General features: G+C 42.0%; 1 protein-coding gene across 2 annotated transcripts in view; it reads left to right on the forward strand.

The window, feature by feature from the left end:
- Positions 1-16,814, forward strand: part of LOC130294530 (carbonic anhydrase-related protein 10-like) — a 749,095-nt gene that overhangs the window by 486,449 nt on the left and 245,832 nt on the right. The window lies entirely within an intron of this gene.

Here is a 16,814-nt window from a genome sequence, read left to right on the forward strand (position 1 = left end):
CTTTTGCTAGCCCTTCGGGCTAAATTGTTGGTAACATTAAATACCTTGCATGTGTCAGGGGCCTAACTAATAGTGATATATAGAGGAGTGGCAGAGGCCTAAATTCATCAGAAAGAGGTCGCAGCAGACTAGGGGCAAGTGGCAGCAGGAGTTGCAGCGTGAGGCCTGAGCTCCCGGTATCAGCTAGCGGTCGTGTCTCGACCAGCAACCCATCTGCCGTCATTGATTGGTTTATATAAAACAAAAGGCAGACAGCGCTCCATAGTGTGATACTGTTTCTTGCACAGAGAAATGAATAAATGTGGATATTGTTCTTACCACAGTAAGTTACACTCCACCAAGTGCAACAATGGAAAAAGGCATGGAAAATAAATGAGTAAGGTGTCAGCAGCCACTCCTCGTCTCGTCAGAAATAACAAAAATAACAGTGGAACTCCAAGGTGTGGACACACCTTGGAGTTCCACTGTTATTTTTGTCATTGATTGGTTAACACGGTCATCCACTTAATCACAAGTGACACCTGACACCCCCAGTCAACAGTCATTGGGTTCCTCAGTTGCCATGACCCGGGAGCAGTCCCTGTCCTTCCACAGCCTCTGTCCTACGCTGTTCCCTCCCCCCACAGAAGTATCTTATGTTGTTGGTTCAGCTCCACTATTTAGTGAAGACGATGTAATAGAGGACAGTCAGCAGCTACTGCCCAGCAGAGATGTGGAGGAGACATGCGCTGCTTCCTCCACTAGATGGGCAAGTAATGATGAGGAGAGTGGCGTGTGAGGTGGTGTTGTGAGCCACACACACTGTTGAGAAACCTGAAGAGGACATCATTGACGTGCAGACTCAACTCGAAGATGATGAAGCTGATAGAACTTGGGAGCTGAGTGCAGAAGGGGCATCATCAACATCATCATCATCATCAGGAGAAGAGGGTTGCAGGGTGCCCGTGAGGCAGCAGCTGATCCAGCAAGGTGGTACCATTGTTGGCAGTCAGCATTGTGGCAGAAGTGGAAAGTCTGGAGCCAAACGTACCCGGGGTAGACCACTTGCTTTGCGGCAGCTTACCTTCGCGGAAGGTAGAGGAACAGGGTTTCTGGGAGTCGATGGCAGTAACAGTCAATTAGTGCAAACTGTTGGTGGGAAAATCAGCTATTCGGCGGTGTGGCAAATTTTCATAAAGCATCCGGAGGAGGTTAACATGGCCACATGCAAGATGTGTCGGCAGAAGGTGAAGCGTGGCCAGGGTCCCAATGTTGGCACCACGGTCCTGCGTCAATATATGCAGCATCACCATAAAGCGGCCTGGGAGAACCGTTGCTTTGATGTGGTGGTCCAGCCTACTGCATCACCCAGTGGCCAGCCGCTCCTTGTTTCAGCTACCCCAGGCTCCACCACCTCAGCAAAAGGGAGCTTTGTGTCATACCAATCTTCTGATGCTCCTGGTCCTCCTACTTCGAGTCAGTCATTCCGCCAGCAATCCATCGGCGAAACCATGTCCAAGAGACAACAGTATGCACCCACTTATCCAGCAATGTCCAAGTTGCTGGTGCTGCAGTTCCTCCCTTTTCAAGTGGTGGACTCTGCACCTTTCAAAGAACTGATGGCTTGTGCCAAGACGTCATTTCTTTGTGAAGAAGGCAGTATCAGCCCTCCACAATTTTTTGAAAGAGAAGGTGAGCCAGTCCTTGAACCTGTCGGCGTGTACCAAAGTGCACGGCAGCGCCGAAGTGTGGAGCTGTAATTACAATCAGGGACAACACATGTCCTTTACGGCCCACTGGGTGAATATGGTTCCTGCACAGCCACAACAGCAACTTGGACAGGTCACGCCGATTCCACCTCCATGCTCTCAGGCCGTTAGCTCTGTGACAGTGTGCGACTCCGACTCCTCATCCTCCACCGTATCCTCAGCCTCCACTGCACGGACAAGTCTCAGTGCCCCTCCTAGCATGGCGGTGTCACACTGTACTTCACATGGTTTGCCTTGGTGAACAGAGACACACAGGGGAGAAAATGCTAAAAGTAATTAATCAAGAAATCGAATCATGGCTTACTCCATGAAAACTGGAAATGGGAACCATGGTGACCGACAATGGGAAAATCATCTTGTCTGTGCTGCGACAAGGAAACCTGAGCCATGCGCCCCCTACATGGCACACGTGTTCAATCTGGTTGTCCAGAGATTCCTGAAGTTTCCCCCCCATCCTAACAATGGGAAGGAAACTTTGCATGCACTTCAGCCACTCGTACACAGCAAAACACACCTTCCTTGAGCTGCAGCGTCAAAATGGTAGCCCCCAACATACTCTGATTTGCAACTTTTCCACACGTTGGAACTCACCAATTTCTTGATGATCCAAGCGGAGAGGGGACTCCCTGTGTAATATCAATGTCAACCAGTGGCAGCTCATACATGACACCTGCCATTTACTGTGGCCCTTTGAAGCAGCCTTACTAGTCAGTTGCCAGGATTATAAGATGAACAATGTCATTCTACTGCTTCATTTACTACCATACGCGTTGGAAACGATGGCATGTCAGGGCACCGGAGATGTGGTGCCTACATCTCACAGCCACATGAGTACCTGTGGGGGCTGAACTGGAGGAGGAGAAGGAGGGGGAGGGGCCCAGTGGAGCACAGTTTAGGTTTCGCAACATGGGCAGTTTTTCTAGTCATCTGACCGGAAAGGAGGAGCAGGAGAAGCTAGAGGTTTATGAGGAAGGTGAGACAGAGGACCCAGACACACTGTGGCAGTATGCAGTGGAGATGGAGGCAGGGAGTCCCTCCGAGGCACTTGCACAAATGGCACGATACATGCTCACTTGCTTGCGTAGTGACCGCCAAATTGTCACCATTCTCCAAAATAGCAACCTTAGAAAACCCTCAAACAATGTACATACAACAGAGGTTAAACTAACGGTTTATAATTCCAGGGGTTACTTTTTGACCCCTATTTTTAATATTCAGGGACTCTATCGTGACAGGGACTGTTCCCCAGGACTGGCACATGGCAAATGTGGTGCAAATATTTATTGGCACCACATTTGCCATGCGCCAGTCCTGGGGAACAGTCCTTGTCACTATGGAGTCCTTGAAGAATAAAAATAGGGGTCTGTCTATTACATTATAAATTCCTTTAGAACACAGGGGTGAATGCCATCTGAACCTGGTGATTTGTCTATTTTTATTTTTGTAGGCAGCACTGTACTTATTCCTGGGTTAGATAGGGGACCGGTCCTGGGGAGTTTACCTTATCTCGCTGTATTTCGCCTGGCATTTCATTTTCCTCAGTGAATACAGTGGAGAAGAATTTGTTTAATATATTTGCTTTTTCCTTGTCCCCGTTCATAATTTCTTCCTCATAATTTTTTAAAGGGCCTACACTTTCACTTTTGACCATTTTGCTATATATATAGTTGAACATTTTGGGGTTAGTCTTACTCTCTTTGGCAATGTGTCTTTCTGTCTCTATTTTTGCAGCTTTTATCTGTTTGTTTTTTTTACATATTTTAAATTTTTCTCTATAGCTTTTAAATGCTTCTTCACTGCCGTCCTGTATTAGTAGTTTAAATGCTTTATTTTTGTCATTTATTGCCCCCGTAACGTTTTTTATTCATCCATATTGGTTTTCTTTTATTTCTGACCCTTTTATTCCATAAAGGTTTATATATCTTACAGTGAGAATTTAAGATATTTAAAAGTCTCCCATTTAGTGTCAGTATTCTTGTTTTTGAGGACATTATCCCAATTTATATTTGCCTTCCTAAAGGTCATTGTTTTTGTGGCCCCTTGAGAGATTCCCTTATTGAAGAACAAGTTATAATTATATTATGATCACTATTTCCTAGGTGTCCTTCTACTTGCACATTAGTTACTCTGTCAGGTCTGTTGGTTAATATTTAATCTAGTAGGGCCCTGCACCATTAGGGACAGATAATTGTCTTTAGCTATAGTCAGAAACCCCATTATAATCACAACATTCTGATTTGCTGCCTTGTTCATTGGCCTCAATAATTGATCTTCTGATTCTTCCATTATGTTTGGTGGCTTAAAGCAAACCCTTATCAGAATTTTTTTATTTTTATCTCCATATATTTCTACCCATAATGACTCCACATTATCGTTTCCCTCCCAAATATCCTCCATCAGTGAGGCCTTCAGACTGGACTTTAAAGACAAACTCCTCCCCCTTTCCGTTTTGTTCGATCCTTCCTGAATAGACTATAACCCTGTATGTTGACCACCCAGTCACAGCTATTGTCCAACCAAGTCTCTGTTATACCCTCTATGTCATAATCCTCCTCAGACATTTTGCACTCCAGTTCATTAGTTTTACTGGTCAGACTTCTGGGATTAGTCAACATGCAAATCAACGGTGTATGTTCCCCCCCCCCCCTTATGATGCCTATCCCTATTAACTATTCTAACCCCACCCTCCGCCTCAGGTACATTAATAAGTCCCCCCCTCCCTATCTACACTATCTTCCCTCTCTATGTTGTAGGTTACCAATCCCTAGTTTAAACACTCCTCCACCCTTCTAGCCATCTTCTCCCCAAGCACATTTGTTCTCTTTCGCCTTTTAGAGGTCTTTGCATCACATCAATACTTGGTGGTGAAGGTGGCATATGGTGTTTTTTGCACACCTTTCCTTTTGATTGATTAAAAAAAAAATATATATATATATATATATATATATATATATATACAGTGTATATTTATATATATTTTTTGAGTACATATATTTTATTCTAAGCATATTATTAAAAGTTAAATTTTACATAATGCATATCCTCAATACTTACTTACTCACACCAACACTTTTACAAAAGAGACTGTTTTCTTCTGCCTACCTGCCTCAGCTACTATTATGATCCTGCCACCCGCCTGATGCCACACATCTGATGCCAAGTTATCCTTTTTTTCACCCACCTTCGTCACCGGATACTGGTATTGCCAACAACCACACCACTCTGTCACTGGGTCACTTTCAGGACTCCTGATGCTGCTGCTGCAGCCACCTCCAGGCTGTCTCATTCTGCCACCAAATGTTCTCCTCATTCTGATGCCACCTTCAGGCTGTCTCATTCTGCCACCATATGTTCTCCTTATGCTGATTCCAGCTCCAAGCTGTCTGATACTGTCACATATGTTCTCCTCATGCTGCCGCCAACTCCAGGCTATGTCATTCAGCCAATATATGCTGCCTCCAACTCCAGGCTGTGTCATTCAGCCACCATATGGTCTCCTCATGCTGCCACCACCTCCATGCTGGGTCATTCAGACACTATATGGTCTCCTCATGCTGCCGCCAACTCAAGGCTGTGTCATTTAGCCACTATATGTTCTCCTCATGCTGCTGCCACCTCCACACTGTGTAATTGAGCCACTATATGGTCTCATCATGATACCACCAACTTCAGGCTGTGTCAATCAGCCACTATATGGTCTCCTCATGTTGCTGCCAACTCCAGGCTGTGTCATTCAGGCACTATATGGTCTCCTCATGCTGCTGCTACCTCCATGCTGTGCTATTCAGCCACTATATGGTCTCCTCATACTGATGCCACCTCCAGACTCTGTTATTGTGCAGCTTTGTGACAGTAATTCTAATAGCGACGCCTCTGATCTGCACGTCATACTGCATAACAGTATTATTTCACTAACCCAGCACACACCCTATGCGTGTTACAGCAAGGCAAAGTGTTCTACACCCCTATTGAGGCACTTTGTAGCCCAGAAATAGCTGTTTTTAATAGTGATTCGCCACAAATAAATTTGTACCGAAACAAATTTTGGGGAAAATTCGGCGAATTGGCCGATTCAAATTTTTCCAAAATTTGCTCATCTCTAGTTATAAACATAAAAGGATATGGAGACAGCACAGCCAAAGTAATCACACAGTAGGTGGGTGCAAGCCAGAGTTCCCAGTCCCAGTCGCAGACCGTATAGATAGATGTCCAAAACAGGTATAAGGCAGCACACCAGATGATAGTCAAATAAGGTGTAGTTTAATATCCCATATCACGATTCAACGTTTCGGCAGTATCACACTGCCTTTCTCAAGCATCACATGGTGAGTGTCAGAGTGACTATATATCAAGTTAACAATCAAGTGAGGTACAATTACAATTAGTGAAAAATTATCACAGCATTATCAAACAATATCAAAAATTCATCCATAAATATCTGATTTAAACAAAACAATAGTGCATGATATTTACCATAGTTTACATTGTTTATTTACACCATTTAGTATAGGAGTTCCTGCCGCCGAAGCGACTTCCGGACGCCAAGATCACGTGATCATCGCGTGCATAGCGCCGGTGTCACGTGATCGGCGTATCTCCATCATAGCATCATATGGTGTGGATACGCTCTGGGTCCGCACATGCGCCGGCAGGACGCAAATCCCCCAGTGATGTAACATCACTGGGGGTTTTGCGTGCTGCCGGCGCATTATATAGTATGCACATGCACTTTGATGTTTCATTCATGTTTTAATTAATATTTGCACTTTATTTTGAATATCATGCACTATTGTTTTGTTTAAATCAGATATTTATGGATGAATTTTTGATATTTTTTGATAATGATGTGATAATTTTGCACTAATTGTAATTGTACCTCACTTGATTGTTAACTTGATATGTAGTCACTTTGACACTCACCATGTGATGCTTGAGAAAGGCAGTGTGATACTGCTGAAACGTTGTATTGTGATATGGGATATTAAACTACACCTTATTTGACTATCATCTGGTGTACTGCCTTTTAGTTATAAACATAGATACTAGACATGTGCAATTCGGTTCGGCACGAATGTCTAAATTAACGAATTTTACCGTTTTCGTGCATTCGGACCGAACCGAATGCACGAAAACATATTTTGAACATTCCCGAATAGCCACGATAATACGAATAGCAAAGTAACGAATACATTCGTTATTTCCCAACCATAATGCTGTAAATAACGAATGCATTCGTTATCTGTAAACGAACGTGAAGAATTCATTCTGATAACAAATATAATAAAAAGGATATAGATAGTTTGATTTTTCGGATACATTCGGTATTCGGGTACATTCGGTAAATCTTTTTATTCTTTTTTTGGACTTTAGCGATCCTAAAAGATTATGGAGATACCTTTTTTATAAAAATTTCGTAGGGTATCATAAAAAAATCATAATAATAAAGATACAGTGGTGATGGAAAAAATTGTATCTAATGAAATGTATCATTTTTATTATGAAATGTTTATTCATTTTTAAACAGGGATCAATTTATGTGAGCGGGTAAAGCACTAAAAATTTAGCCGACAATAATGAAAATGTAGTGTGTGCTTGTTTTTCACTTTTTTTAAAACATTTTTTAGGTAGTACTACTACTCCCAGCATGGAACACACTCTTCCATGATGGGAGTAGTAGTTACCTGTACTAATTGACAGATTGCAGGGGTCCCTTGCGATCATCTTGTATAATGTATAGATGCGCCGGCTGCTCTTCTATGGTCCCCTGCACTCACGTATATGTACACATATTTATATTTCCCGCAGAGCTGTGATTGGCCAGATGGTTCCAGCCAATCACAGCTCTCTGTGAGAAATAGGAATATGTGTATATATACGGCCGTGCAGGGGACCATAGGAGAGCGGCCGCCGCATTCATACATTATACAGGAGGATCGCAGCGGGCGTCAGGAGTGATACCCGCAGTGATCTTCCCTTTACTACAAGTACTAATACTCCCAACATGGAGCACACTCTGCTCCATGCTGGGAACTGTAGTACCTGTATTAATAGACAGATCGCAGCGGTTACACTCGCTGCCATATGTCTATTAATGCAGGTACTACAGCTCCCAGCATGGAGCAGAGTGTGCTCCATGTTGGGAGTATTAGTACCTGCAGTAAGGGACAGATCCCAGGGATGTCACTCCTCCTGACACCCGCTGCGATCCTCCTTATGTGAATATCGGGATCTGCTGTTCTCAGGGCTACAGAGCCAGGAGAACAGCTGACGCTGAGCCGTAGGTATACATCGTATATCTACTGCCCAGCAAGAACTTACAGTGAGCCTGCAATGTGTATACAGTATACACATTGCTGGCTCACTTAACCCCTTGCTGAGCTGTGCGCTATGCGCAAGCCCAGCAAGGGAAGAGTTAACTTACACTGCTGGACAGTGTAGGTTAACCCTTTGGGCGGTACACACTATATACAGCTATCTATAGATAGCTGTATACAGTGTATACAGAAGACGAAGTCCAGCTTACTTCCCTCGAGTCCCGGGCGGGGTTCGTGTAGCTCCGCCCCTAGTGATGATGTCATTAGGGGGCGGGGCTACAGAAGGGAACAAGGCTAATTAATCTGAAGCTCTGTTCACATTGTACGTTCACATTGAAAATACGGGGAACCCTATGCGTTTTTTTTATTTATTTTTTTATTTAAATTTTAAAAAAAAACGCATAGGGTTCCCCGTATTTTCATTCTCAGCACAATACCAACCAAACAGCAACAGCCTGACGTTACCAGGGTGGGTGAGGACCATTGTTACTGGCCCTCCCCAGCCTAAATAACGCCAGCCTGTTACCGCCTAGGTCCAGGAGCGCCATTTTTGACGCTCCGGGCCTGTTGGTACCGGCTCTTCCCGGCACCCCTGTGGCGGTGGGTACCGGGGTAATAATTGGGGGTTAGCGCTAGCTGTTTTTGGGGCTAGCACTAAGCCCTGGCCTAGTAATGGATTCCGTCAATAAGACAGCTTCCGCTACTAACCCTGAAAATTCAATAAAAATAAAAAAAAAACACAACACATTGGAAAAATTATTTTATTTAAAAAAACACTCCCCCACAGCCCTCGTTAACCATTTTATTAGAGGGAAAAAAAAATAATACGCCGTAATCCATCGAATCCGCAGTAATCCTCTGCATACACGGATCTGAAACGAGAAGAAAAAAAAACACAAAAAATTGGTTATGACATTTTTGGCGCTGTCCGCTGGGGAGAGCACCCATGATGCAATGTCTACCCAAACAGGGAGCCACCAATTGGTGCAAAACTACAACTCCCAGCATGCCCAGACAGCCTTTGGCTGTCTGGGCATGCTGGGAGTTGTAGTTTAGCAACAGCTGGAGTCTCCCTGTCTGGGTAGACACTGCCAGAAGGGTCTGTTCACATTATACAAAACGTACAATGTGAACAGAGCTTCAGATAAACTAGCCTTGTTCCCTTCTGTAGCTCCGCCCCCTAATGACATCATCACTAGGGGGCGGAGCTACACGAACCCGGCCCGGGACTCGAGGGAAGTAAGCTGGACTTCGTCTTCTGTATACACTGTATACAGCTATCTATAGATAGCTGTATGAAGTGTATACCGCACAAAGGGTTAACCTACACTGTCCAGCAGTGTAAGTTAACTCTTCCCTTGCTGGGCTTGCGCATAGCGCACAGCTCAGCAAGGGGTTAAGTGAGCCAGCAATGTGTATACTGTATACACATTGCAGGTTCACTGTAAGTTCTTGCTGGGCAGTAGATATATGATGTATACCTACGGCTCAGCGTCAGCTGTTCTCCTGGCTCTGTAGCCCTGAGAACAGCTGATCCCGACATTCACATCAGGAGGATCGCAGCGGGTGTCAGGAGGAGTGACATCCGCTGGGATCTGTCCCTTACTGCAGGTACTAATACTCCCAACATGGAGCACACTGCTCCATGCTGGGAGCTGTAGTACCTGCATTAATAGACATATCGCAGCGAGTGTAACTTCTGACACCCGCTGCGATCTGTCTATTAATACAGGTACTACAGCTCCCAGCATGGAGCAGAGTGTACTCCATGTTGGGAGTGGTAGTACTTGTAGTAAAGCGAAGATCACTACAGGTATTACTCCTGACAGCCGCTGCGATCCTCCAGTATAATGTATGAATGCGGCGGCCGCTCTCCCATGGTCCCCTGCACGGCCGTATATATACACATATTTCTATTTCTCACAGAGAGCTGTGATTGGCTGGAACCATCTGGCCAATCACAGCTCTGCGGGAAATATGAATATGTTTACATATACGTGAGTGCAGGGGACCATAGAAGAGCAGCCGCCGCATCTATACATTATACAAGAGGATCGCAAGGGACCTCTGCGATCTGTCAATTAGTACAGGTAACTACTACTCCCATCATGGAAGAGTGTGTTCCATGCTGGGAGTAGTAGTACTACCTAAAAAATGTTTTTAAAAAAATGTGAAAAACACGCACACACTACATTTTCATTATTGTCGGCTACATTTTTAGTGCTTTACCCGCTCACATAAAATGATCCCTGTTTAAAAATGAATAAACATTTCATAATAAAAAAGATACATTTCGTTAGATACAATTTTTTTCATCACCACTGTATCTTTTTTATTATGATTTTTTTATGATACCCTGCGAAATTTTTATAAAAAAGGTATCTCCATTATTTATTAGGATCGCTAAAGTCCAAAAAAAGACTAAAGATTTACCGAATGTACCCGAATACCGAATGTATCCGAAAAAAACAACACGAATACCCGAATACCGAATGTATCCGAAAAATCTAAACCGAAAATATTGCCGAACCGAAATTTTTTTCCAAAACGAAAAAACGAAACAAAATTAAACGAAAATTTTTCTAGTGCACAAGTCTAATAGATACATCAAATAAGAAGAGAGAAATGTATTGCCATAATAACACATATATGTAAAGTACAAAGCTGGACTAGCGATGTCGATATAAATACATGAATAAATATACTGTGGAATAACAATTACATAATAATGGGGAACAAAGCAAAAGTGAAATTAAGTTTAATCAGACAAGGGTCCAAAGGAGAAATAAAAATGCAGAGAAAAATGTACCTTATGTGAACAAACAACAGTATCTCCTCAGCCAATTAGCACCTGGACAATTTGGTGGGCAATTCTTTGTATTCTGTGACCCCCCCCCCCCCCCCATCGCCTGGCTCTTCTCTCTGCATTGGTTTATTTCTGTTTTTTATTTCAGTTTTTTCTTTTTCTGTTTGTTCTCTCTGCATTGGTTTATTTCTGTTTTTTCTATTTTTTCTTCTCCAGTGGCCTGCAGGAGTACCTCATTGATGTTGTTGAATTCCTCCTTTCCCAAAATTTTTTCATGTTCGATGGGGTCTACTACCGGCAGACCACTGGGGCCTCGATGGGGGCCAAGTTCTCTTCCTCTCTGACCAACATCTATATGTGTTGGTGGGAGAGGGTATATTTACCTTCCCCCCTTAATCCTTTTTCTTCTTCTTTTCTCTGGTATGGCCACTACATTGATGACCTCCTTTTTATTTTGGGGTCTGAGGTAGTGGCCATATTGGACTTTTCCACTTTTCTCAATGTAACCCCTTTAATTTATAGTTTACTCTCTCTCATTCTACTTCTCACATTTCTTTTCTTGATCTTCAGCTGGCGGGGGATCACAGTACCGGTAAAATTGTAAAATTTTAAAAATTGTAAAATTTCTACATTTAGATAAGACACTGCTGTCAATTCCATTTTGTATGCATCGTCATGTCATCCTCCACATGTGGTAAAAAATATCCCTGTTGGGTAGATGATCCAGGCACACTAGAACTGTACCCGTGTACAGGATTTTAGAAGAGAGGCTGAGTGTATTGCTACCTGTTTATACTTATGCAGTTATCCAACTTGGTCCACTACACGAGCCAGTCAAATTGCAGAGAATATGGATCGTACCATTTTAATCTCTTCCCATTCCAGATTAGGGCCCAAAACTGACTCAAAACCCATAGTATTTTTCACCCCCTATAGCGCTGAATACTTGCTTATATGTAGAATTATCCTTAAATATATGCCTATTCTGAGAAGTCATTCAGCCTATATAGGGGCCCTGGAACAGTGATATAAATGTGTGTCACAAAAAGCTCCCACGATAGGACGGAGGGTTTCCCCCAGTCTTTTTTCATCTGTTTCACCCTGTACCCAGACTTGGTTGAAAGTTTGGGGATGTCATAAATGTGGACATACACGCTGCATATGTTGCAGCATGATCCTTCCTTCCAATTAATTCAGTTATTTTGTCACCATGGAGACGTTTCCTATCAAACAATACATAAACTATAATGCTTCTTATGTTGTATATTTGGTATCTAGCAATTTATGTAAAAAAAATTATATGCTGGCCACCAACAGCCTTAAAATGCGGATGCACAAACATCTATCTGACATCCCTAATTTTCTTTCTAAAATGGCTCTTTGGTGACTTGTCATTGTGCTGAACATTATGCAGGACATACTTCCAGTAATAAAGTACAGGGGATCGAAAGGGTGGAAGCACCTATCCAAGGAGGGAATCATTGTCAAAAATTAATTGACTGGGAAGTCTTCTGGTTAGTTAACAAAAACAGATTCCCACTTGGTTTGAACAAATGTCAAGACATTATTTTACATTATTAAAAGGGGTATTCCAGGAAAAGAAAATATTTTTATATATTAACTGGCTCCAGAAAGTTAAACAGATTTGTAAGTTCCTTCTAATAAAAAATCTTAATCATTCTAATAATTATCAGCTGCTGAAGTTGAGTTGTTCTTTTCTGTCTAACAGTGCTCTCTGCTGACATCTCTGTCTGTCTCAGGAACTGCACAGAGCAGAAAAGGTTTGCTATGGGAATTTGCTTCTACTCTTGACAGTTCCCAAGACAGGTGTAATCAGAAAGCACTTAGACAGAAAAGAACAACTCAGGTTAAGCAGCTCATAAGTACTGAAAGGATTAATATTTTTTAATCAAAGTAATTTACAAATCTGATTAAAAGGAAAATTGAGGCTCATGATCTTGAATACTGGATAGACATTTATTAATTATTGTTTAAAATATGTAATGTGCTCCGTGACGCACAGGGCCCTTGTGGGTCAGCGGGGACACAAAATACAACTTAAAGGGGTACTGCGGTGAAAACCTTTTTCTTTTAAATCAACTGGTGGCAGAAAGTTAAACATATTTGTAAATTACTTCTATTAAAAAATCGTAATCCTTCCAGTACTTATTAGCTGCTGAATGCTACAGAGGAAATTCCTTTCTTTTTGGAACACTGATGACATCACGAGCACAGTGCTCTCTGCTGACATCTCTGTCCATTTTAGCAACCATGCATAGCAGATGCATAGCAGATGTATGCTAAGGGCAGCATGGTGGCTCAGTGGTTAGCAGTGCAAGGGACTTGGGTTCAAATCCCACTAAGGACAACAATAAATAAAGCGTTATTATTATTATGATAATGTCAGCAGAGAGAACTGTGCTCGTGATGTCATCAGAGAGCATTCCAAAAAAAAAGAATTTCCTCTGTAGTATTCAGCAGCTAATAAGTACAGGAAGGATTAAGATTGGTCCTTAAGGACCAAGGACGTACCGGTACGTCCTTGGTCCTGCTCTTCTGATATAACGCGGGGTTACACAGTAACCCCGCGTCATATCATGGCGGGCCCAGCGTCATAGTGAAGCCGGGACCCGCCTCTAATAGCGTGCAGCGCCGATCGCGGCGCCGCGCGCTATTAACCCTTTAGCCGCGCGCTCAAAGCTGAGCCGCGCGGCTAAAAGTGAAAGTGAAAGTTCCCGGCTAGCTCAGTCGGGCTGTTCGGGATAGCCGCGGCTAATCGCGGCATCCCGAACAGCTGACAGGACAGCGGGAGGGCCCCTACTTGCCTCCTCGCTGTCCGATCGCCGAATGACTGCTCAGTGCCTGAGATCCAGGCATGAGCAGTCATCCGGCAGAATCGTTGATCACTGGTTTCTTATGAGAAACCAGTGATCAAGATAGAAGATCAGTGTGTGCAATGTTATAGGTCCCTATGGGACCTATAACACTGCAAAAAAAAAATTGAAAAAAAAAAGTGAATAAAGATCATTTAACTCCTCCCCTATTAAAAGTTTGAATCACCCCCCTTTTCCAATAAAAAAAAAAACACAGTGTAAATAAAAATAAAAATAAACATATGTGGTATCACCGCGTGCGGAAATGTCCGAATTATAAAAATATATCATTAATTAAATCGCTCGGTGAATGGCGTGCGCGCAAAAAAATTCCAAAGTCCAAAATAGTGCATTTTTGGTCACTTTTTATATCATTTAAAAATGAATAAAAAGTGATCAATAAGTCCTATCAATGCAAAAATGGTACCGTTAAAAACTTCAGATCACTGCGCAAAAAATGAGCCCTCATACCGCCCCATACACGGAAAAATAAAAAAGTTATAGGGGTCAGAAGATGACAATTTTAAACGTATTAATTTTCCTGCATGTAGTTATGATTTTTTCCAGAAGTCCGACAAAATCAAACCTATATAAGTAGGGTATCATTTTAATCGTATGGACCTACAGAATACATATGAGGTGTCATTTTTACCGAAAAATGTACTACGTAGAAACGGAAGCCCCCAAAAGTTACAAAACAGCGTTTTTTTTTTTCAATTTTGTCGCACAATGATTTTTTTTCCCGCTTCACCATAGATTTTTGGGCAAAATGACTGACGTCATTACAAAGTAGAATTGGTGGCGCAAAAAATAAGCCATCATATGGATTTTTAGGTGTAAATTTGAAAGAGTTATGATTTTTTAAAGGCAAGGAGCAAAAAACGAAAATGCAAAAACGGAAAAACCTCCGGTCCTTAAGGGGTTAACTTTCTGCCACCAGTTGATTTAAAAGAAAAAAGGTTTTCACCGAAGTACCCCTTTAATAGGGTGTGGTGCATGCAAATTTTCTCAAAAAGTGTCATTTCAAAGCAGTTTTGATTTTTGGTGATCTTGAGTGGAGAAAGGGATTCTTAAAACATATCTTAATTTGGGATCAATGCATTAATAAATATAGAGGGTAATTATATCACATATCACATGTCTCATGTCGGTCTTAAGTAAACTCCCACTGCCGATCATTTCGGCATATTTATTAAGAGACACAGGCCTCTTAATAAATCTGTCACTATACAGTAGTTGACTGCGCATCCTGCAGTAAAATGTATGCCAGCTCCAAGTTAGCATAGATTTCATCTACAATTTATGTCAGATTATCAACTAATAAATAATAGTAAATTTGACAGGCTGCCATTGCTACACACCATTTATGCTACATTCCATCAATTTTATCTGAATCTGTTAAAAAGTCCTAAATATTGTAAATACTTAACAAATTCCCTCCCATAGAGTATTTTTTTTTTTTTTTTTTTTATTTATTTTTTTGTCTATATGGTTCAGGATAGTGGAAGGGATAGTGTCTGCTTTCCTGGAGGTCAAGGATAGTAAAATATTTAACACAGGTAAAGGAGGTCTCATTAGGTAAAGGAGGTCTCATTACTTGGTGTCCAGTAGAGAGGAGAAAACTGTTCAACAGTTTGGTTCTGTCGATTTGCCAAATGCTGGCAAAAAGTTCTGGGTTTCATAGAATTAGTACTGCCCAACTGTACTTTATCAATGGCCCAAAGACGTGTGTATAACACTGTCTAAGAGCTCTAAGTGCCATGTTTAACATTGTTAGGTCGCCTAGGAATGTATCAATTTACTTTTGAGCTGTTTTAAGACAAAGTTAATTTCAAACTAACTGTAATATGTATTGCTAAACGGATAGTACCAGTGGTAACTAGCAGGTTGAGAAAAAAAAACTGCACTAGTAGATTTTTTAATGGTTTTTAAAATATCATTGTATAAATTTTTTGGGCTCAGATGCTTGCTGGTATTTGTATGCACACAGATGTATCAACAGAAGCAATAAGCACATGCAAAAAGCTAGAAATATTTAGTAATAGTACACCCAGATGAAAATGTCAGATTATTGATAAACTTGGCATGCAGACACTGGGTCTTGCCAGAAAAGGGTGTAAAGGTGTTTCCCTGCTGCCTTGTTAAAATGGCTCTCAGAGGCTACCTTTTAAAAGTGTACCTTTTGGTGAGCAACCGTTGACTGCTAGCCATGCCTCCATAGCATACTCTAAGACAAATGGCCCAATTGACACACTTTGAGGGGGCACACCTTTGTACTAAGAGAAGCGGGAGGGTCATGGACAAACAAATTACCTGCCATCTTGGCCCTTGTGACCAAAAAGGTGTTAGGAGCAGTGGTTATGTAAGGACGTGAACACATGGCAAACAGGCTTTGGACAGCCCAGACAGACCACCAGTAAAGAGGATCATTTGCCTCACTTACTAGTGCAAGCAGCTACAAACATTTTCTTGTCCACTATCCTGACAGAGGTGATGACTATATTACATACCCATGTCTATGCCCAGACTATTTTCAGGCACTAAGCAATAGAAAGGTGTCAGTGCCATTACGTCTCTTGCCATTGACAGCCTTCTACCATTGCCTCTGTTTACAGTAATTTTATTTACTAAAAACCTGGACTGCTACAGACTGGAACTGTATCATTTTCAGAGCCAAATCCAAGTTCTGTTTGGGAATGGGTTCGGATGGCCTCATAATGAGTACTGCAATACTTTTTTGTTGTGGAGGAACACACTATAGGGGATATTTATTAAAACATGTGCAAAAGGAAAAGTTGCCCAGTTGCCCATAGTAACCAATCAGATCACTTCTTTTATTTTGCAGAGGCTTTGTCAAAAATATGAGAAGGGATTTGATTGGTTGCCATGGGAACTAGGCAACTTTTCCTCTGCACAGGGTTTGATAAATCTCCCACTATATTTTCAGGGCAAACTATGGCAACATGTGTTTCCTCTAATTTCAGGGCTTTTAACTGCCATCAAAATATTGTTTGCCCACACAAAGCATGGATCTCACAGGAATATATTTGCCAGTTGCAATCCTTCCTTGGCC

Source organism: Hyla sarda, chromosome 10 (assembly GCF_029499605.1).
Source record: "Hyla sarda isolate aHylSar1 chromosome 10, aHylSar1.hap1, whole genome shotgun sequence".
Taxonomy (NCBI): Eukaryota; Metazoa; Chordata; class Amphibia; order Anura; family Hylidae; genus Hyla; species Hyla sarda.